Raw genomic sequence first — 24,986 nt, 5'->3', positions numbered from 1 at the left:
AATTGCGCCACGGAGACAGTCCTGCTCCACTCTCACCACCATCAAAACATATCTTCAAAGCTATCAGCCCAAAGAAAAAAAAGCGCCGCATCACCACCGGGTGGGATCGAAACTCCAACCTTTCGGTTAACAGCCGATCGCGCTAGCCAATTGCGCCACGGAGACAGTCCTGCTCCACTCTCGCCACAATCAGAACATATCTTCAAAGCTATCAGCCCAAAGAAAAAAAAGCGCCGCATCACCACCGGGTGGGATCGAAACTCCAACCTTTCGGTTAACAGCCGATCGCGCTAGCCAATTGCGCCACGGACACAGTCCTGCTCCACTCTCACCACCGTTAGAACATGTCTTCAAAGCTATCAGCCCAAAAAAAAGTGCCGCATCACCACCGGGTGGGATCGAAACTCCAACCTTTCGGTTAACAGCCGATCGCGCTAGCCAATTGCGCCACGGAGACAGTCCTGCTTCACTCTCACCACCTTCAGAACATATCTTCGAAGCTATCAGCCCAAAGAAAAAAAAGCGCCGCACCACCACCGGGTGGGCTCGAACCTCCAACCTTTCGGTTAACAACTGATCGCGCTAGCTAATTGCGCCACGGAGACAGTCGTGCTTCACTCTCACCAGCATCAGAACATATCTTCAAAGCTATCAGCCCAAAGAAAAAAAAGCGCCGATCCACCACCAGGTGGGCTCGAAACTCCAACCTTTCGGGTAACAGCCAATCACGCTAGCCAATTGCGCCACGGAGACAGTCCTGCTCCACTCTCACCACCTTCAGAAGATATCTTCAAAGCTATCAGCCCAAAGAAAAAAAAAGCGCCGCACCACCACCGGGTGGGCTCGAACCTCCAACCTTTCGGTCAACAACCGATCGCGCTAGCCAATTGCACCACGGAGACAGTCGTGCTCCACTCTCACCACCATCAGGACATATCTTCAAAGCTAGAAGCGCAAAGAAAAAAGCAACACACCACTCCCGGGAGGGCTCGAACCTCCAACCTTTCGATTAACAGCCGATCGCGCTAGCCAATTGCGCCAAGGAGACAGTCCTGCCCCACTCTCACCACCATCAGAACATATCTACAAAGCTATCAGCCCAAAGAAAAACAAGCGCCGCACCACCACCGGGTGGGCTCGAACCTCCAACCTTTCGGTTAACAGCCGATCGCACTAGCCAATTGCGCCACGGAGACAGTCCTGCTCCACACTCACCACCATAAGAACATTTCTTCAAAGCTATCAGCCCAAAGAAAAAAAAGCGCCGATCCACCACGGGGTGGGCTCGAACCTCCAACCTTTCGGTCAACAACCGATCGCGCTAGCCAATTGCACCATGGAGACAGTCGTGCTCCACACTCACCACCATAAGAACATTTCTTCAAAGCTATCAGCCCAAAGAAAAAAAAGCGCCGCACCACCACCGGGTGGGCTCGAACCTGCAACCTTTCGGTCAACAACCGATCGCGCTAGCCAATTGCGCCACGGAGACAGTCCTGCTCCACTCTCACCACCATCAGAACATATCTTCAAAGTTATCAGCCCCAAAAAAAAACTCAGCACCCCCACCGGGTGGGCTCGAACCTCCAACCTTTCGATTAACAGCCGATCGCGCAAGCCAATTGCGCCACGGAGACAACCCTGCTCCACTCTCACCACCATCAGAACATATCTTCAAAGCTATGAGCCCAAAGAAAAAAAGCGCCGCACCACCACCGGGTGGGCTCGAACCTCCAACCTTTCGGTTAACAGCCGATCGCACTAGCCAATTGCGCCACGGAGACAGTCCTGCTCCACACTCACCACCATAAGAACATTTCTTCAAAGCTATCAGCCCAAAAAAAAGCGCCAAACCACCACCGGGTGGGCTCGAACCTCCAACCTTTCGGTTAACAGCCGATCGCACTAGCCAATTGCGCCACGGAGACAGTCCTGCTCCACTCTCACCACCATCAGAACATATCTTCAAAGCTATCAGCGCAAAGAAAAAAGCAACACACCACTCCCGGGAGGGCTCGTACCTCCAACCTTTCGGTTAAGAGCCGATCGCGCTAGCCATTTGCGCCACAAAAAAGTCGTTTTCCACTCTCACCACCGTCAGAACATTTCAGAGCTATCAGCCCAAAGAAAAAGAAAGCGCCGCACGACCACCGGGTGGGCTCGAACATCAAACCGTTTGGTTAACAGCCGATCGCGCTAGCCAATTGCGCCACGGAGACAGTCGTGTCCCACTTTCACCACCATCAGAACATATCTTCAAAGCTATCAGCGCAAACAAAAAAGCAACACACCACTCCTGGGAGGGCTCGAAACTCCAACCTTTCGGTTAACAGCTGATCGCGCTGGCCAATTGCGCCGCGGAGCCAGTCCTGCTCCATTCTCACCACCATCAGAACGTATCTTCAAAGCTATCAGCCCAAAGAAAAAAAAGTGCCGCACCACCACCGGGTGTGCTCGAAACTCCAACCTTTCGGTTAACAGCCGATCGCGCTAGCCAATTGCGCCACGGAAACAGTCCTGCTCCACACTCACCACCATCAAAACATATCTTCAAAGCTATCAGCCCAAAGAAAAAAAGCGCCAAACCACCACCGGGTGGGCTCGAACCTCCAACCTTTCGGTTAACAGCTGATCGCACTAGCCAATTCCGCCACGGAAACAGTCGTGCTCCACTTTCACCACCATCAGAACATATCTTCAAAGCTATGAAAGCAAACAAAAAAAGCAACACACCACTCCCAGGAGGGCTCGAAACTCCAACCTTTCGGTTAACAGCCGATCGCGCTAGCCAATTGCGCAGCGGAGACAGTCGTGCTCCACTCTCACCACCATCAGAACATATCTTCAAAGCTATCAGCGCAAAGAAAAAAGCAACACACCACTCCCGGGAGCGCTCAAACCCCCAACTTTTCGGTTAACAGCCGATCGAACTAGACAATTGCGCCACGGAGACAGTCCTGCTCCACACTCACCACCATAAGAACATTTCTTCAAAGCTATCAGCCCAAAGAAAAAAAAGCGCCAAACCACCACCGGGTGGGCTCGAACCTCCAACCTTTCGGTTAACAGCCGATCGCACTAGCCAAATCCGCCACGGAAACAGTCGTGCTCCACTTTCACCACCATCAGAACATATCTTCAAAGCTATCTGTCATAATATGTGCTGCGCGGGCGCGAAACAGAAACTAAAAAAAAACGACAATAGTGTGCCGTGCGGTGGCGAAGAGGATGTGATGTGTGCGTGTATGTGCCGGGCGGTGCCTACGAGGAAGACGACAGCTCGTGAGGCGCGGGCTCGAGCGTGGGTGACCCGTGTGTTCGGAAGTGCGAGAGGTACGTCGTTCGAGGCAGGACTACCTCGTTGGGCGTCTGGCCCACAGGTACGACCCAGGCCACGTCGCGACACTCGTACTAGCCGAGTGGACAGCTCAGCCTCCGCTAGACGACCGGTCTAGGAGAGCTGGCGCCAGGTTCCTGAACCTGTCCTTGTCCCGCTGGTCGTGGAGAGCTGGCGCCGGGTGCCTGAACCTGCCCTTGCGCCGCTGTTCCAGGAGGGCTGGCGTGGGTCTCCGAGGCGGACTACAGGTGCTCAAGGGCACAACTCCCTGCCGCCGGAACACGTGAGTCGTCGGCTCCAGTTCGTCGACAGTGGCGCTGAGCCACTGGAGTTCGACGCGGCGACCCTGCGTCTCCCGACTTCGTCACTGCAGGTGACGACGCCGCCCAACGTCGACTTCGCCACTGAATGTTGCCGACGGGGCATCAACGACGGCCCAGGCTACTACCCCGACGACCTGAACTGTAGGCCGAATGTTCTACTTATTCATTCAGTTTAGCCGCGTGTTTTTGTGTTAGGAATTTCGTAATGTGTGGGTTGTCCATGTGTGAAGGGTACAATAGAAGTTGGACGTGTGTTTGTGCACTGGCGTGCTGTCTGATTCTTTCTGGAGCGGTCCTGCCCCAATAACATCACAAACTGGCGAGCCTGCCAGGATCCGCTCGTTAAACCAGGGAAAGAAGACAGTTTCGCTCGAGGCAGACACACGTTCAGACTTCACCATGGACTTGGAAAAACTCGCCGCTATAGGGCTCTAACTAGGGTTCTCGGGTGCAGAGCTAAACAAGTGGATTGAGGCCCAACAGGCTAAGCTAAGGGATGAGAGAGCTGCAGAGCGAGAGGCAGCCAAAGAAGCTGACGAGAGGCAGCGTGAAATTCTGCAGCTTAAGCTAAAGCTTCAGGAAGGAGCTCAGAATATGCCTGTTAGCAGCTAATGACGCTTTGACTGCGCCCAGCACCTACTCACCCCTCAATCCGCAGAAGTTACTGCCTGTATTTGACGAGAAACGCGATGATCTGCACGCGTATCTGCAGCGATTCGAGCGCGTAGCCACAGGACAGGATTGGCCGCAAGAAAAATGGGGTCTCGCTGTTAGCCTGTGCCTAACGGGGGACGCGTTAACCGTGATAGGCCGAATGACTGCCGCTGATTCGCTGGACTACCAAAAAGTAAAGAAAGCTCTACTGCAGAGATTTCAGTTTACGGCTCAAGGCTACCAAGATAAGTTTCGGAAAGCACGAGCAGCCGATGGTGAAACTGGACGACAGTTAGCAGGAAGAATTACCAGTTATTTCGACCATTGGATAGACATGGCAAACGTATCCCAAACCTATGAAGGTCTAAGGGATCACGTAATCTCTGAGCAATTTTTGCGTTGTTGCCATCCAAAGCTGGTTGTTTTCTTAAAAGAGCGAGAGTGCAAGTCACTAGATGAACTCGCTAATTTGACGGATCGCTTCCTTGAGGCGCAGAATTTGACTAATATAGGAAAAGGTCCTGACCCCGCGAAAGAATCCAGTGGAAAGCCTACCGAAGCGTCGCAGAAACCGCAACTCAAGTGTATCCTGTGTCATCGTTTCGGACATTTGGCTCCTGACTGCCGCAATCCACCTAAGCAGATGCTGAAATGCAAGTTGTGCGGTAAAACGGGACATGTCACAGAAACTTGCCGAAACCAGCATGGGAACAACAAACCGAGTTCTTCGTGCGCATTTAGCGAACCGGACTCTGGCCGGGCTGGTGCTAGAAAAACAGCCAAGCGTCCAGGAGGGAAGATTCCTTGCTCAAGTCACCACGACGACAAGAACGTGCAGGGTACAATACGTTTCCTGGCCGACGGGATGCCAGTGGTCGAAGGTCTGCTGCTAGGAAGAGAGGTTCGAGTCTTACGCGATACGGGATGCAACACGGCAATCGTCCAACGGGAGCTCGTTCCTGATGTGTGCCTGACAGGCAAGAAAATCAGTGTCGTTCTCCTAGACAGGTCAACTAGCCATCTCCCGGAAGCTATTGTACAAGTCAACACGCCGTACTTCACAGGGATGCTGAAAGTGGCTTGTATGGATCAACCCCTCTATGACCTTGTGCTGGGAAATCTTCCAGGCGTCAGAGGACCATACGATCCAGATTCTGACTGGAAGCAGGCGACTCATACCCAGGTGGATGAGTTACCTGCGCAAGCACACCCGACCAAGTCACCTGTCACCTCAAGATCTGCTTCTTCAAGCGTGGCAAAAACCAAAGCCAATCAACAAGGTCAAGAAAATATCAGGCCTTTGTACGTGTCAACAACGCTCTTACCTGACGTTACCAGAGCCCAACTCGCCGAGGAACAGCGAAATGACCCGACACTCAAAGCTGTCTTTGCTAAAGTGAATAAAGAATTCAAATCGGGAAAGGGCCACTGTTACGATTCATCGAAAATAAAGGATTGCTTTATCGACGCTACCGCCTTGCCACTGGCAGGACGTTTAAACAGCTGGTCACTCCGAAAGCGTTCCGGGTAGGCATACTGGACATTGCTCATGGCAGTATCATGGCGGGACACCAAGGCATCAAAAGAACTACTGATCGTGTCCTAGAAGAATTTTATTGGCCTGACCTGAACGGAGACGTAAAGCGCTTTGTCTAGTCTTGCGACAAGTGCCAGAGAACTACCCCTAAAGGAAAAGTTGGAGTCGCACCACTAGGCAACATGCCTCTTATCCGGACACCTTTTGAAAGGGTCGCGGTTGATTTAATCGGACCATTTTCACCAAGATCGGACCGTGGGAACCGATATGTTCTGACACTTATCGATTTTGCGACTCGCTACCCTGACGCTGTAGCATTGCCCGCAATCGATGCAGTTCACATTGCGGAAGCACTCATCGAGATGTTTTCCCGCATCGGCTTACCAAAGGAAATCGTCACCGACCAAGGGGCAAGTTTTACCTCAGAAATAATGAACGAGGTTAGCAGGCTTCTCTCCGTGAAGATGCTAAAGACAAACCCCATATCATGCGATGGCGAACGGTCTCGTGGAGAAATTTAATGGCACCCTGAAGACAATGCTAAAGAGAATGTGCCAAGAGAGACCTCGATCTTGGGACAGGTACCTAGCTCCGCTACTCTTTGCATATAGGGAAGTTCCACAGACAAGCCTCGGGTTCTCTCCGTTTCAGCTCATTTACGGCCGCCACGTCCGAGGACCGCTAACCGTGCTGAGAGAACTGTGGACAAATGAGGGGCTAGACGCAGAAACGCGGACGACTTACACCTACGTCTTTGATTTGCGCAATCGCCTAGAGGAGACTTGCAAGATAGCCCATGAACAGCTGGAGAAGGCTCGTGTGAAGTAGAAAACCTATTATGACAGGAAAAGTCGCCCTAGAAAATTATGCCCAGGCAACAAGGTTTTAATTCTGCTCCCGACTGACTCCAACAAGCTGTTAATGCAGGGGAAAGGGCCAGGTGCTGCATCCAGTTGCTTACGCAAGTCGTAATTTATTGCCCCGAGAAACCCACTATTCAACAATAGAACGGGAATGCCTTGCACTTGTTTGGGCAGTGCAAAAATTTCATATTTACCTCTATGGCAAACCTTTTGTCATTCAGTCAGACCACCAACCATTACAGTATTTAAATTCCGCCAAACACGTGAACAACAGAGTGTTGAGGTGGAGTCTCCTTATGCAGGAGTACTCATTCACAGTTCATTACATCAAAGGTTGTGACAATGTTGGAGCCGACTACTTGAGTCGCGCATAACGGCCGTTTAGGTAGCAACGTGGTTCTTAATACTACTAGGCCTCAGTCGTGAATAGTTGACTCCTAGTTGCGACATAGCAACCCTACTTGTACGGTAGTTTTCCAACCGAACTGTAAGCAGCCTTCTGTGAACATTCTGCTACTATGTACATGCGACCCCTAAGACAATGCAGTGCAGTGCAGGGACCGTGCAGTGACCGTGCAGTGCAGTGACCATTCGTTCGCCCCGCGCCCTTGTAGTAGAATAGTTGCAAACAACTTTCTCGGAAAAGGGGGTGATGTCATAATATGTGCTGCGCGGGCGCGAAACAGAAACTAAAAAAAAACGACAATAGTGTGCCGTGCGGTGGCGAAGAGGATGTGATGTGTGCGTGTATGTGCCGGGCGGTGCCTACGAGGAAGACGACAGCTCGTGAGGCGCGGGCTCGAGCGTGGGTGACCCGTGTGTTCGGAAGTGCGAGAGGTACGTCGTTCGAGGCAGGACTACCTCGTTGGGCGTCTGGCCCATAGGTACGACCCAGGCCACGTCGCGACACTCGTACTAGCCGAGTGGACAGCTCAGCCTCCGCTAGACGACCGGTCTAGGAGAGCTGGTGCCAGGTTCCTGAACCTGTCCTTGTCCCGCTGGTCGTGGAGAGCTGGCGCCGGGTGCCTGAACCTGCCCTTGCGCCGCTGTTCCAGGAGGGCTGGCGTGGGTCTCCGAGGCGGACTACAGGTGCTCAAGGGCACAACTCCCTGCCGCCGGAACACGTGAGTCGTCGGCTCCAGTTCGTCGACAGTGGCGCTGAGCCACTGGAGTTCGACGCGGCGACCCTGCGTCTCCCGACTTCGTCACTGCAGGTGACGACGCCGCCCAACGTCGACTTCGCCACTGAATGTTGCCGACGGGGCATCAACGACGGCCCAGGCTACTACCCCGACGACCTGAACTGTAGGCCGAATGTTCTACTTATTCATTTAGTTTAGCCGCGTGTTTTTGTGTTAGGAATTTCGTAATGTGTGGGTTGTCCATGTGTGAAGGGTACAATAGAAGTTGGACGTGTGTTTGTGCACTGGCGTGCTGTCTGATTCTTTCTGGAGCGGTCCTGCCCCAATAACATCACACTATCAAAGCAAAGCAAAAAGCAACAGACCACTCCCGGGAGGGCTCAAAAGTCCAACCTTACGGTTAACAGCCGATCGCGCTAGCCAATTGCGCCACCGAGACAGTCCTGCTCCACTCTCACCACCATCAGAACATATCTTCAAAGCTATCAGACCAACGAAAAAAAGCGCTGCACCACCACCGGGTGGGCTCGAAACTTCAACCTTTCGGTTAACAGCCGATCGCACTAGCCAAGTGCCCCACGGAGACAGTCGTGCTCCACTCTCACCACCATCAGAACATATCTTCGAAGCTATCAGCGCAAAGAAAAAAAAAGCGCCGCACCACCACCGGGTGGTCTTGAACCTCCAACCTTTTGGTTAACAGCCAATCGCGCTAGCCAATTGCACCACGGAGACAGTCCTGCTCCACTCTCACCACCATCAGAACATATCTTCAAAGGTATCAGCCCGAAAAAAAAAGCGCCGCACCACCACCGGGTGGGCTCGAACCTCCAATTTTTCGGTAAACAGCCGATCGCGCTAGCCAATTGCGCCACGGAGACAGTCCTGCTCCACTCTCACCACCATCAGAACATATCTTCAAAGCTATCAGCCCAAAGAAAAAAAAGCGCCGCATCACCACCGGGTGGGATCGAAACTCCAACCTTTCAGTTAACAGCCGATCGCGCTAGCCAATTACGACACGGAGACAGTCCTGCTCCACTATCACCACCATCAGAACATATCTTCGAAGTTATCAGCCCAAAGAAGAAAAAAGCGCCGCACCACCACCAGGTGTGCTCAAAACTCCAACCTTTCGGTTAACAGCCGATAGCGCTAGCCAATTGCGCCACGGAAACAGTCCTGCTCCAACACTCACCACCATCAGAAAATATCTTCAAAGGTATCAGCCCAAAGAAAAAAAAGCGCCAAACCACCACCGGTTGGGCTCGAACCTCCAACCTTTCGGTTAACAGCCGATCGCACTAGGCAATTCCGCCATGGAAACAGTCGTGCTCCACTTTCACCACCATCAGAACATATCTTCAAAGCTATCAAAGCAAAGAAAAAAGCAACACACCACTCCCGGGAGGGCTCGAAACTCCAAACTTTCGGTTAACAGCCGATCGCGCTAGCCAATTGCGCCGCGGAGACAGTCGTGCTCCACTCTCACCACCATCAGAACATATCTTCAAAGCTATCAGCGCAAAGAAAAAAGCAACACACCACTCTTGGGAGCGCTCGAACCTCTAACTTTTCGGTTAACAGCCGATCGCACTAGCCAATTGCGCCACGGAGACAGTCCTGCTCCACACTCACCACCATAAGAACATTTCTTCAAAGCTATCAGCCCAAAGAAAAAAAAGCGCCAAACCACCACCGGGTGGGCTCGAACCTCCAACCTTTCGATTAACAGCCGATCGCGCTAGCCAATTGCGCCAAGGCGACAGTCCTGCTCCACTCTCACCACCATCAGAACATATCTTCAAAGCTATCAGCCCAAAGAAAAAAAAGCGCCGCACCACCACCGGGTGGGCTCGAACCTCCAACCTTTCGGTTAACAGCCGATCGCACTAGCCAATTGCGCCACGGAGACAGTCGTGCTCCACACTCACCACCATAAGAACATTTCTTCAAAGCTATCAGCCCAAAGAAAAAAAAGCGCCGATCCACCACCAGGTGGGCTCGAAACTCCAACCTTTCGGTTAACAGCCAATCAGGCTAGCCAATTGTGCCACGGAGACAGTCCTGCTCCACTCTCACCACCAGCAGAAGATATCTTCAAAGCTATCAGCCCCCAAAAAAAAGCGCCGCACCACCACCGGGTGGGCTCGAACCTCCAACCTTTCGGTCAACAACCGATCGCGCTAGCCAATTGCACCATGGAGACAGTCGTGCTCCACTCTCACCACCATCAGAACATATCTTCAAAGCTAGAAGCGCAAAGAAAAAAGCGACACACTACTCCCGGGAGGGCTCGAACCTCCAACCTTTCGATCAACAGCCGATCGCGCTAGCCAATTGCGCCAAGGAGACAGTCCTGCTCCACTCTCACCACCATCAGAACATATCTTCAAAGCTATCAGCCCAAAGAAAAAAAAGCGCCGCACCACCACCGGGTGGGCTCGAACCTCCAACCTTTCGGTTAACAGCCGATCGCACTAGCCAATTGCGCCACGGAGACAGTCCTGCTCCACACTCACCACCATAAGAACATTTCTTCAAAGCTATCAGCCCAAAGAAAAAAAAGCGCCAAACAACCACCGGGTGGGCTCGAACCTCCAACCTTTCGATTAACAGCCGATCGCACTAGCCAATTGCGCCACGGAGACAGTCCTGCTCCACACTCACCACCATCAGAACATATCTTCAAGGCTATCAGCCCAAAGAAAAAAAAGCAACACACCACTACCGGGAGGGCTCGCACCTCCAACTTTTCGATTAACAGCCGATCGCGCTAGCCAATTGCGCCATGGAGACTGTCCTGCTCCACTCTCACCACCATCAGAACATATCTTCAAAGCTTTCAGCCCAAAGAAAAAAAAAGCGCCGCACCACCACCGGGTGGGCTCGAACCTCCAACCTTTCGGTTAAAAGCCGATCGCGCTACCCATTTGCGCCACGGAGACAGTAGTGCTCCACTCTCACCACTGTCAGAACATTTCTTCAGAGCTATCAGCCCAAAGAAAAAAAAAGCGCCGCACCACCACCGGGTGGGCTCGAACCTCCAATCTTTGGGTTAACAGCCGATCGCGCTAGCCAATTGCGACACGGAGACAGTCGTGGTCCACTCTCACCACCATCAGAACATATCTTCAAAGCTATCAGCCCAAAGAAAAAAAAGCGCCGCATCACCACCGGGTGGGATCGAAACTCCAACCTTTCGGTTAACAGCCGATCGCGCTAGCCAATTGCGACACGGAGACAGTCCTGCTCCACTCTCACCACCATCAGAACATATCTTCAAAGTTATCAGCCCAAAGAAGAAAAAAGCGCCGCACCAACACCGGGTGTGCTCGAAACTCCAACCTTTCGGTTAACAGCCGATAGCGCTAGCCAATTGCGCCACGGAAACAGTCCTGCTCCAACACTCACCACCATCAGATCATATCTTCAAAGCTATCAGCCCAAAGAAACAAAAGCGCCAAACCACCACCGGGTGGGCTCGAACCTCCAACCTTTCGGTTAACAGCCGATCGCACTAGCCAATTCCGCCACGGAAACAGTCGTGCTCCACTTTCACCACCATCAGAACATATCTTCAAAGCTATCAAAGTAAAGGAAAAAGCAACACACCACTCCGAGAAGGGCTCGAAACTCCAAACTTTCGGTTAATGGCCGATCGCGCTAGCCAATTGCGCCGCGGAGACAGTCGTGCTCCACTCTCACCACCATCAGAACATATCTTCAAAGCTATCAGCGCAAAGAAAAAAGCAACACACCACTCCCGGGAGCGCTCGAACCTTCAACTTTTCGGTTAACAGCCGATCACACTAGCCAATTGCGCCACGGAGACAGTCCTGCTCCACACTCACCACCATAAGAACATTTCTTCAAAGCTATCAGCCTAAAGAAAAAAAAGCGCCAAACCACCACCGGGTGGGCTCGAACCTCCAACCTTTCGGTTAATAGCCGATCGCACTAGCCAATTCCGCCACGGAAACAGTCGTGCCCCACTTTCACCACCATCAGAACATATCTTCAAAGCTATCAAATCAAAGAAGAAAGCAACAGGCCACTCCCGGGAGGACTCAAAACTACAACCTTATGGTTAACAGCCGATCGCGCTAGCCAATTGCGCCACGGAGACAGTCGTGCTTCACTCTCACCACCATAAGAACATATCTTCAAAGCTATCAGCCCAAAGAAAAAAAAGCGCCGCACCACCACCGGGTGGGCTCGAACCTCCAACCTTTCGGTTAACAGCCGATCGCGCTAGCCAATTGCGCCACGGAGACAGTCGTGGTTCACTCTCACCACCATCAGAACATATCTTCAAAGCTATCAGCCCAAAGAAAAAAAAGCGCCGCATCACCACCGGGTGGGGTCGAAACTCCAACCTTTCGGTTAACAGCCAATCACGCTAGCCAATTGCGCCACGGAGACAGTCCTGCTCCACTCTCACCACCATCAGAAGATATCTTCAAAGCTATCAGCCCAAAGAAAAAAAAGCGCCGCACCACAACCGGGTGTGCTCGAACTTCCAACCTTTCGGTCAACAACCGATCGCGCTAGCCAATTGCACCACGGAGACAGTCGTGCTCCACTCTCACCACCATCAGAACATATCTTCAAAGCTAGAAGCGCAAAGAAAAAAGCAACACACCACTCCCGGGAGGGCTCTAACCTTCAACCTTTCGATTAACAGCCGACCGCGCTAGCCAATTGCGCCAAGGAGACAGTCCTGCTCCACTGTCACCACCATCAGAACATATCTTCAAAGCTATCAGCCCAAAGAAAAAAAAGCGCCAAACCACCACCGGGTGGGCTCGAACCTCCAACCTTTCGGTTAAAAGCCGATCGCGCTACCCATTTGCGCCACGGAGACAGTCGTGCTCCACTCTCACCACTGTCAGAACATTTCTTCAGAGCTATCAGCCCAAAGAAAAAAAAGCGCCGCACCACCACCGGGTGGGATCGAACCTCCAACCATTCGGTTAACAGCCGATCGCGCTAGCCAATTGCGACACGGAGACAGTCGTGGTCCACTCTCACCACCATCAGAACATATCTTCAAAGCTATCAGCCCAAAGAAAAAAAAGCGCCGCATCACCACCGGGTGGGATCGAAACTCCAACCTTTCGGTTAACAGCCGATCGCGCTAGCCAATTGCGACAAGGACACAGTCCTGCTCCACTCTCACCACCATCAGAACATATCTTCAAAGTTATCAGCCCAAAGAAGAAAAAAGCGCCGCACCAACACCGGGTGTGCTCGAAACTCCAACGTTTCGGTTAACAGCCGATAGCGCTAGCCAATTGCGCCACGGGAACAGTCCTGCTCCAACACTCACCACCATCAGAACATATCTTCAAAGCTATCAGCCCAAAGAAAAAAAAGCGCCAAACCACCACCGGGTGGGCTCGAACCTCCAACCTTTCGGTTAACAGCCGATCGCACTAGCCAATTCCGCCACGGAAACAGTCGTGCTCCACTTTCACCACCATCAGAACATATCTTCAAAGCTATCTGTCATAATATGTGCTGCGCGGGCGCGAAACAGAAACTAAAAAAACGACAATAGTGTGCCGTGCGGTGGCGAAGAGGATGTGATGTGTGCGTGTATGTGCCGGGCGGTGCCTACGAGGAAGACGACAGCTCGTGAGGCGCGGGCTCGAGCGTGGGTGACCCGTGTGTTCGGAAGTGCGAGAGGTACGTCGTTCGAGGCAGGACTACCTCGTTGGGCGTCTGGCCCATAGGTACGACCCAGGCCACGTCGCGACACTCGTACTAGCCGAGTGGACAGCTCAGCCTCCGCTAGACGACCGGTCTAGGAGAGCTGGTGCCAGGTTCCTGAACCTGTCCTTGTCCCGCTGGTCGTGGAGAGCTGGCGCCGGGTGCCTGAACCTGCCCTTGCGCCGCTGTTCCAGGAGGGCTGGCGTGGGTCTCCGAGGCGGACTACAGGTGCTCAAGGGCACAACTCCCTGCCGCCGGAACACGTGAGTCGTCGGCTCCAGTTCGTCGACAGTGGCGCTGAGCCACTGGAGTTCGACGCGGCGACCCTGCGTCTCCCGACTTCGTCACTGCAGGTGACGACGCCGCCCAACGTCGACTTCGCCACTGAATGTTGCCGACGGGGCATCAACGACGGCCCAGGCTACTACCCCGACGACCTGAACTGTAGGCCGAATGTTCTACTTATTCATTTAGTTTAGCCGCGTGTTTTTGTGTTAGGAATTTCGTAATGTGTGGGTTGTCCATGTGTGAAGGGTACAATAGAAGTTGGACGTGTGTTTGTGCACTGGCGTGCTGTCTGATTCTTTCTGGAGCGGTCCTGCCCCAATAACATCACACTATCAAAGCAAAGAAAAAAGCAACAGACCACTCCCGGGAGGGCTCAAAAGTCCAACCTTACGGTTAACAGCCGATCGCGCTATCCAATTGCGCCACCGAGACAGTCCTGCTCCACTCTCACCACCATCAGAACATATCTTCAAAGCTATCAGACCAACGAAAAAAAGCGCTGCACCACCACCGGGTGGGCTCGAAACTTCAACCTTTCGGTTAACAGCCGATCGCACTAGCCAATTGCCCCACGGAGACAGTCGTGCTCCACTCTCACCACCATCAGAACATATCTTCAAAGCTATCAGCCCGAAAAAAAAGCGCCGCACCACCAAAGGGTGGGCTCGAACCTCCAATTTTTCGGTTAACAGGCGATCGCGCTAGCCAATTGCGCCACGGAGACAGTCCTGCTCCACTCTCACCACCATCAGAAGATATCTTCAAAGGTATCAGCCCGGAAAAAAAAACGCAGCACCCCCACCGGGTGGGCTTGAAACTCCAACCTTTCAGTTAACAGCCGATCGCGCTAGCCAATTGCGCCACGGAGACAACCCTGCTCCACTCTCTCCACCATCAGAACATATCTTCAAAGCTATGAGCCCAAAGAAAAAAAGCGCCGCACCACCACCGGGTTGGCTCGAAACTTGAACCTTTCGGTTAACAGCAGATCACGCTAGCCAATTGCCCCACGGAGACAGTCGTGCTCCACTCTCACCACCATCAGAACATATCTTCGAAGCTATCAGCGCAAAGAAAAAAAAAGCGCCGCACCACCACCGGGTGGGCTTGAACCTCCAACCTTTTGGTTAACAGCCGATCGCGCTAGCCAATTGCGCCACGGAGACAGTCCTGCTCCACTCTCACCACCATCAGAACATATCTTCAAAGCTATCAGCCCAAAGAAAAAAAAGCGCCGCATCACCACCGGGTGGGATCGAAACTCCAACCTTTCAGTTAACAGCCGATCGCGCTAGCCAATTACGACACGGAGACAGTCCTGCTCCACTCTCACCACCATCAGAACATATCTTCGAAGTTATCAGCCCAAAGAAGAAAAAAGCGCCGCACCACCACCGGGTGTGCTCGAAACTCCAACCTTTCGGTTAACAGCCGATAGCGCGAGCCAATTGCGCCACGGAAACAGTCCTGCTCCACTCTCACCACCAGCAGAAGATATCTTCAAAGCTATCAGCCCAAAAAAAAGCAACACACCACTCTTGGGAGCGCTCGAACCTCTAACTTTTCGGTTAACAGCCGATCGCACTAGCCAATTGCGCCACGGAGACAGTCCTGCTCCACACTCACCACCATAAGAACATTTCTTCAAAGCTATCAGCCCAAAGAAAAAAAAGCGCCAAACCACCACCGGGTGGGCTCGAACCTCCAACCTTTCGATTAACAGCCGATCGCGCTAGCCAATTGCGCCAAGGAGACAGTCCTGCTCCACTCTCACCACCATCAGAACATATCTTCAAAGCTATCAGCCCAAAGAAAAAAAAGCGCCGCACCACCACCGGGTGGGCTCGAACCTCCAACCTTTCGGTTAACAGCCGATCGCACTAGCCAATTGCGCCACGGAGACAGTCGTGCTCCACACTCACCACCATAAGAACATTTCTTCAAAGCTATCAGCCCAAAGAAAAAAAAGCGCCGATCCACCACCAGGTGGGCTCGAAACTCCAACCTTTCGGTTAACAGCCAATCACGCTAGCCAATTGTGCCACGGAGACAGTCCTGCTCCACTCTCACCACCAGCAGAAGATATCTTCAAAGCTATCAGCCCAAAAAAAAAAAGCGCCGCACCACCACCGGGTGGGCTCGAACCTCCAACCTTTCGGTTAACAGCCGATCGCGCTAGCCAATTGCGACACGGAGACAGTCGTGGTCCACTCTCACCACCATCAGAACATATCTTCAAAGCTATCAGCCCAAAGAAAAAAAAGCGCCGCATCACCACCGGGTGGGATCGAAACTCCAACCTTTCGGTTAACAGCCGATCGCGCTAGCCAATTGCGACAAGGACACAGTCCTGCTCCACTCTCACCACCATCAGAACATATCTTCAAAGTTATCAGCCCAAAGAAGAAAAAAGCGCCGCACCAACACCGGGTGTGCTCGAAACTCCAACGTTTCGGTTAACAGCCGATAGCGCTAGCCAATTGCGCCACGGGAACAGTCCTGCTCCAACACTCACCACCATCAGAACATATCTTCAAAGCTATCAGCCCAAAGAAAAAAAAGCGCCAAACCACCACCGGGTGGGCTCGAACCTCCAACCTTTCGGTTAACAGCCGATCGCACTAGCCAATTCCGCCACGGAAACAGTCGTGCTCCACTTTCACCACCATCAGAACATATCTTCAAAGCTATCTGTCATAATATGTGCTGCGCGGGCGCGAAACAGAAACTAAAAAAAACGACAATAGTGTGCCGTGCGGTGGCGAAGAGGATGTGATGTGTGCGTGTATGTGCCGGGCGGTGCCTACGAGGAAGACGACAGCTCGTGAGGCGCGGGCTCGAGCGTGGGTGACCCGTGTGTTCGGAAGTGCGAGAGGTACGTCGTTCGAGGCAGGACTACCTCGTTGGGCGTCTGGCCCATAGGTACGACCCAGGCCACGTCGCGACACTCGTACTAGCCGAGTGGACAGCTCAGCCTCCGCTAGACGACCGGTCTAGGAGAGCTGGTGCCAGGTTCCTGAACCTGTCCTTGTCCCGCTGGTCGTGGAGAGCTGGCGCCGGGTGCCTGAACCTGCCCTTGCGCCGCTGTTCCAGGAGGGCTGGCGTGGGTCTCCGAGGCGGACTACAGGTGCTCAAGGGCACAACTCCCTGCCGCCGGAACACGTGAGTCGTCGGCTCCAGTTCGTCGACAGTGGCGCTGAGCCACTGGAGTTCGACGCGGCGACCCTGCGTCTCCCGACTTCGTCACTGCAGGTGACGACGCCGCCCAACGTCGACTTCGCCACTGAATGTTGCCGACGGGGCATCAACGACGGCCCAGGCTACTACCCCGACGACCTGAACTGTAGGCCGAATGTTCTACTTATTCATTTAGTTTAGCCGCGTGTTTTTGTGTTAGGAATTTCGTAATGTGTGGGTTGTCCATGTGTGAAGGGTACAATAGAAGTTGGACGTGTGTTTGTGCACTGGCGTGCTGTCTGATTCTTTCTGGAGCGGTCCTGCCCCAATAACATCACACTATCAAAGCAAAGAAAAAAGCAACAGACCACTCCCGGGAGGGCTCAAAAGTCCAACCTTACGGTTAACAGCCGATCGCGCTATCCAATTGCGCCACCGAGACAGTCCTGCTCCACTCTCACCACCATCAGAACATATCTTCAAAGCTATCAGACCAACGAAAAAAAGCGCTGCACCACCACCGGGTGGGCTCGAAACTTCAACCTTTCGGTTAACAGCCGATCGCACTAGCCAATTGCCCCACGGAGACAGTCGTGCTCCACTCTCACCACCATCAGAACATATCTTCAAAGCTATCAGCCCGAAAAAAAAGCGCCGCACCACCAAAGGGTGGGCTCGAACCTCCAATTTTTCGGTTAACAGGCGATCGCGCTAGCCAATTGCGCCACGGAGACAGTCCTGCTCCACTCTCACCACCATCAGAAGATATCTTCAAAGGTATCAGCCCGGAAAAAAAAACGCAGCACCCCCACCGGGTGGGCTTGAAACTCCAACCTTTCAGTTAACAGCCGATCGCGCTAGCCAATTGCGCCACGGAGACAACCCTGCTCCACTCTCTCCACCATCAGAACATATCTTCAAAGCTATGAGCCCAAAGAAAAAAAGCGCCGCACCACCACCGGGTTGGCTCGAAACTTGAACCTTTCGGTTAACAGCAGATCACGCTAGCCAATTGCCCCACGGAGACAGTCGTGCTCCACTCTCACCACCATCAGAACATATCTTCGAAGCTATCAGCGCAAAGAAAAAAAAAGCGCCGCACCACCACCGGGTGGGCTTGAACCTCCAACCTTTTGGTTAACAGCCGATCGCGCTAGCCAATTGCGCCACGGAGACAGTCCTGCTCCACTCTCACCACCATCAGAACATATCTTCAAAGCTATCAGCCCAAAGAAAAAAAAGCGCCGCATCACCACCGGGTGGGATCGAAACTCCAACCTTTCAGTTAACAGCCGATCGCGCTAGCCAATTACGACACGGAGACAGTCCTGCTCCACTCTCACCACCATCAGAACATATCTTCGAAGTTATCAGCCCAAAGAAGAAAAAAGCGCCGCACCACCACCGGGTGTGCTCGAAACTCCAACCTTTCGGTTAACAGCCGATAGCGCGAGCCAATTGCGCCACGGAAACAGTCCTGCTCCACTCTCACCACCAGCAGAAGATATCTTCAAAGCTATCAGCCCAAAAAAAAGCAACACACCACTCTTGGGAGCGCTCGAACCTCTAACTTTTCGGTTAACAGCCGATCGCACTAGCCAATTGCGCCACGGAGACAGTCCTGCTCCACACTCACCACCATAAGAACATTTCTTCAAAGCTATCAGCCCAAAGAAAAAAAAGCGCCAAACCACCACCGGGTGGGCTCGAACCTCCAACCTTTCGATTAACAGCCGATCGCGCTAGCCAATTGCGCCAAGGAGACAGTCCTGCTCCACTCTCACCACCATCAGAACATATCTTCAAAGCTATCAGCCCAAAGAAAAAAAAGCGCCGCACCACCACCGGGTGGGCTCGAACCTCCAACCTTTCGGTTAACAGCCGATCGCACTAGCCAATTGCGCCACGGAGACAGTCGTGCTCCACACTCACCACCATAAGAACATTTCTTCAAAGCTATCAGCCCAAAGAAAAAAAAGCGCCGATCCACCACCAGGTGGGCTCGAAACTCCAACCTTTCGGTTAACAGCCAATCACGCTAGCCAATTGTGCCACGGAGACAGTCCTGCTCCACTCTCACCACCAGCAGAAGATATCTTCAAAGCTATCAGCCCAAAAAAAAAAGCGCCGCACCACCACCGGGTGGGCTCGAACCTCCAACCTTTCGGTCAACAACCGATCGCGCTAGCCAATTGCACCATGGAGACAGTCGTGCTCCACTCTCACCACCATCAGAACATATCTTCAAAGCTAGAAGCGCAAAGAAAAAAGCGACACACCACTCCCGGGAGGGCTCAAACCTCCAACCTTTCGATCAACAGCCGATCGCGCTAGCCAATTGCGCCAAGGAGACAGTCCTGCTCCACTCTCACCACCATCAGAACATATCTTCAAAGCTATCAGCCCAAAGAAAAAAAAGCGCCGCACCACCACCGGGTGGGCTCGAACCTCCAACCTTTCGGTTAACAGCGGATCGCACTAGCCAATTGCGCCACGGAGACAGTCCTGCTCTACACTCACCACCATAAGAACATTTCTTCAAAGCTATCAGCCCAAAGAAAAAAAAGCGCCAAACAACCACCGGGTGGGCTCGAACCTCCAACCTTTCGATTAACAGCCGATCGCACTAGCCAATTGCGCCACGGAGACAGTCCCGCTCCACACTCACCACCATCAGAACATATCTTCAAAGCTATCAGCCCAAAGAAAAAAAAGCAACACACCACTACCGGGAGGGCTCGCACCTCCAACTTTTTGATTAACAGCCGATCGCGCTAGCCAATTGCGCCATGGAGACAGTCCTGCTCCACTCTCACCACCATCAGAACATATCTTCAAAGCTTTCAGCCCAAAGAAAAAAAAGCGCCGCACCACCACCGGGTGGGCTCGAACCTCCAACCTTTCGGTTAAAAGCCGATCGCGCTACCCATTTGCGCCACGGAGACAGTCGTGCTCCACTCTCACCACTGTCAGAACATTTCTTCAGAGCTATCAGCCCAAAGAAAAAAAAAGCGCCACACCACCACCGGGTGGGCTCGAACCTCCAATCTTTCGGTTAACAGCCGATCGCGCTAGCCAATTGCGACACGGAGACAGTCGTGGTCCATTCTCACCACCATCAGAACATATCTTTAAAGCTATCAGCCCAAAGAAAAAAAAGCGCCGCATCACCACCGGGTGGGATCGAAACTCCAACCTTTCGGTTAACAGCCGATCGCGCTAGCCAATTGCGACACGGAGACAGTCCTGCTCCACTCTCACCACCATCAGAACATATCTTCAAAGTTATCAGCCCAAAGAAGAAAAAAGCGCCGCACCAACACCGGGTGTGCTCGAAACTCCAAGCTTTCGGTTAACAGCCGATAGCGCTAGCCAATTGCGCCACGGAAACAGTCCTGCTCCAACACTCACCACCATCAGATCATATCTTCAAAGCTATCAGCCCAAAGAAAAAAAAGCGCCAAACCACCACCGGGTGGGCTCGAACCTCCAACCTTTCGGTTAACAGCCGATCGCACTAGCCAATTCCGCCACGGAAACAGTCGTGCTCCACTTTCACCACCATCAGAACATATCTTCAAAGCTATCAAAGTAAAGGAAAAAGCAACACACCACTCCGAGAAGGGCTCAAAACTCCAAACTTTCGGTTAATGGCCGATCGCGCTAGCCAATTGCGCCGCGGAGACAGTCGTGCTCCACTCTCACCACCATCAGAACATATCTTCAAAGCTATCAGCGCAAAGAAAAAAGCAACACACCACTCCCGGGGGCGCTCGAACCTTCAACTTTTCGGTTAACAGCCGATCGCACTAGCCAATTGCACCACGGAGACAGTCGTGCTCCACTCTCACCACCATCAGAACATATCTTCAAAGCTAGAAGCGCAAAGAAAAAAGCAACACACCACTCCCGGGAGGGCTCTAACCTTCAACCTTTCGATTAACAGCCGATCGCGCTAGCCAATTGCGCCAAGGAGACAGTCCTGCTCCACTGTCACCACCATCAGAACATATCTTCAAAGCTATCAGCCCAAAGAAAAAAAAGCGCCAAACCACCACCGGGTGGGCTCGAACCTCCAACCTTTCGGTTAAAAGCCGATCGCGCTACCCATTTGCGCCACGGAGACAGTCGTGCTCCACTCTCACCACTGTCAGAACATTTCTTCAGAGCTATCAGCCCAAAGAAAAAAAAAGCGCCGCACCACCACCGGGTGGGATCGAACCTCCAACCATTCGGTTAACAGCCGATCGCGCTAGCCAATTGCGACACGGAGACAGTCGTGGTCCACTCTCACCACCATCAGAACATATCTTCAAAGCTATCAGCCCAAAGAAAAAAAAGCGCCGCATCACCACCGGGTGGGATCGAAACTCCAACCTTTCGGTTAACAGCCGATCGCGCTAGCCAATTGCGACAAGGAGACAGTCCTGCTCCACTCTCACCACCACCAGAACATATCTTCAAAGTTATCAGCCCAAAGAAGAAAAAAGCGCCGCACCAACACCGGGTGTGCTCGAAACTCCAACGTTTCGGTTAACAGCCGATAGCGCTAGCCAATTGCGCCACGGGAACAGTCCTGCTCCAACACTCACCACCATCAGAACATATCTTCAAAGCTATCAGCCCAAAGAAAAAAAAGCGCCAAACCACCACCGGGTGGGCTCGAACCTCCAACCTTTCGGTTAACAGCCGATCGCACTAGCCAATTCCGCCACGGAAACAGTCGTGCTCCACTTTCACCACCATCAGAACATATCTTCAAAGCTATCAAAGTAAAGGAAAAAGCAACACACCACTCCGAGAAGGGCTCGAAACTCCAAACTTTCGGTTAACAGCCGATCGCGCTAGCCAATTGCGCCGCGGAGACAGTCGTGCTCCACTCTCACCACCATCAGAACATATCTTCAAAGCTATCAGCGCAAAGAAAAAAGCAACACACTACGCCCGGGAGCGCTCGAACCTCCAACCTTTCGGTTAATAGCCGATCGCACTAGCCAATTCCGCCACGGAAACAGTCGTGCTCCACTTTCACCACCATCAGAACATATCTTCAAAGCTATCAAATCAAAGAAAAAAGCAACAGACCACTCCCGGGAGGACTCAAAACTACAACCTTATGGTTAACAGCCGATCGCGCTAGCCAATTGCGCCACGGAGACAGTCGTGCTTCACTCTCACCACCATAAGAACATATCTTCAAAGCTATCAGCCCAAAGAAAAAAAAGCGCCGCACCACCACCGGGTGGGCTCGAACCTCCAACCTTTCGGTTAACAGCCGATCGCGCTAGCCAATTGCGCCACGGAGACAGTCGTGGTTCACTCTCACCACCATCAGAACATATCTTCAAAGCTATCAGCCCAAAGAAAAAAAAGCGCCGCATCACCACCGGGTGGGGTCGAAACTCCAACCTTTCGGTTAACAGCCAATCACGCTAGCCAATTGCGCCACGGAGACAGTCCTGCTCCACTCTCACCACCATCATAAGATATCTTCAAAGCTATCAGCCCAAAGAAAAAAAAGCGCCGCACCACAACCGGGTGGGCTCGAACCTCCAACCTTTCGGTCAACAACCGATCGCGCTAGCCAATTGCACCACGGAGACAGTCGTGCTCCACTCTCACCACCATCAGAACATATCTTCAAAGCTAGAAGTGCAAAGAAAAAAGCAAAACACCACTACCCAGAGGGCTCGCACCTCCAAGTTTTCGATTAACAGCCGATCGCGCTAGCCAATTGCGCCATGGAGAGTGTCCTGCTCCACTCTCACCACCATCAGAACATATCTTCAAAGCTATCAGCCCAAAGAAAAAAAAGCGCCGCACCACCACCGGGTGGGCTCGAACCTCCAAACTTTTGGTTAAAAGCCGATCGCGCTAGCCATTTGCGCCACGGAGACAGTCGTGCTCCACTCTCACCACTGTCAGAACATTTCTTCAGAGCTATCAGCCCAAAGAAAAAAAAGCGCCGAACCACCACCGGGTGACTCGAACCTCCAACCTTTCCGTTAACAGCCAATCTCGCTAGCCAATTGCGCCACGGAGACAGTCCTGCTCCACTCTCACCACCATCAGAACATATCTTCAAAGCTATCAGCACAAAGAAAAAAAAGCTCCGCACCACCACCGGGTGGGCTCGAACCTCCAACCTTTCCATTAACACCCGATCGCGCTAGCCCATTGCGCCACGGAGACAGTCCTGCTCCACTCTCACCACCATCAGAACATATCTTCAAAGCTATCAGCCCAAAGAAAAAAAAGCGCCGCACCACCACCGGGTGGGCTCGAACCTCCGGCCTTTTGGTTAACAGCCGATCGCGCTAGCCAATTGCGCCACGAAGACAGTCCTGCTCCACTCTCACCACCATCAGAACATATCTTCAGAGCTATCAGCCGAAAGAAAAAAAAGCACCGCACCACCACCGGGTGGGCTCGAACCTCCAACCTTTCGGTTAACAGCCTATCGCGCAAGCCAATTGCGCCACGGAGACAGTCCTGCTCCACTCTCACCACCGTCAGAACATATCTTCAAAGCTATCAGCCCAAAGAAGAAAAAGCGCCGCACCACCACCGGGTGGGCTCGAACCTCCAAACTTTCGGTACACAGCCGATCGCGCGAGCCAACTGCGCCAAGGAGACAGTCGTGCTCCACTCTCACCACCATCAGAACATAACTTCAAAGCTATCAGCGCAAAGAAAAAAGAAACACACCACTCCCGGGAGGGCTCGAAACTCCAACCTTTCGGTTAACAGCCGATCGCGCCAGCGAATTGCGCCACGGAGACAGCCCTGCTCTACTCTCACCACCATCGGAACATATCTTCAAAGCTATCAGCCCAAAGAAAAAAAGCGCCGCACCACCACTGGGTGGGCTGAAACCTCCAACCTTTCGGTCAACAACCGATCGCGCTAGCCAATTGCACCATGGAGACAGTCGTGCTCCACTCTCACCACCATCAGAACATACCTTCAAAGCTAGAAGCGCAAAGAAAAAAGCAACACACCACTCCCGGGAGGGCTCGAACCTCCAACCTTTCGATTAACAGCCGATCGCGCTAGCCAATTGCGCCAAGGAGACAGTCCTGCTCCACTCTCACCACCATCAGAACATATCTTCAAAGCTATCAGCCCAAAGAAAAAAAAAGCGCCGCACCACCACCGGGTGGGCTCGAACCTCCAACCTTTCGGTTAACAGCCGATCGCACTAGCCAATTGCGCCACGGAGACAGTCCTGCTCCACACTCACCACCATAAGAACATTTCTTCAAAGCTATCAGCCCAAAGAAAAAAAAAGCGCCGCACCACCACCGGGTGGGCTCGAACCTCCAACCTTTCGGTTAACAGCCGATCGCACTAGCCAATTGCGCCACGGAGACAGTCCTGCTCCACACTCACCACCATAAGAACATTTCTTCAAAGCTATCAGCCCAAAGAAAAAAAAGCGCCAAACAACCACCGGGAGGGCTCGCACCTCCAACTTTTCGATTAACAGCCGATCGCGCTAGCCAATTGCGCCATGGAGACAGTCCTGCTCCACTCTCACCACCATCAGAACATATCTTCAAAGCTATCAGCCCAAAGAAGAAAAAAGCGCCGCACCAGCACCGGGTGTGCTCGAAACTCCAACCTTTCGGTTAACAGCCGATAGCGCTAGCCAATTGCGCCACGGAAACAGTCCTGCTCCAACACTCACCACCATCAGAACATATCTTCAAAGCTATCAGCCCAAAGAAAAAAAAGCGCCAAACCACCACCGGGTGGGCTCGAACCTCCAAACTTTCGGTTAACAGCCGATCGCACTAGCCAATTCCGCCACGGAAACAGTCGTGCTCCACTTTCACCACCATCAGAACATATCTTCAAAGCTATCAAATCAAAGAAAAAAGCAACAGACCACTCCCGGGAGGACTCTAAACTACAACCTTATGGTTAACAGCCGATCGCGCTAGCCAA

This window comes from Rhipicephalus microplus, unplaced genomic scaffold (genome assembly GCF_043290135.1).
Source record: "Rhipicephalus microplus isolate Deutch F79 unplaced genomic scaffold, USDA_Rmic scaffold_53, whole genome shotgun sequence".
In the NCBI taxonomy this organism is placed as follows: Eukaryota; Metazoa; Arthropoda; class Arachnida; order Ixodida; family Ixodidae; genus Rhipicephalus; species Rhipicephalus microplus.
Note: the sequence above shows the minus strand (reverse complement) of the source record.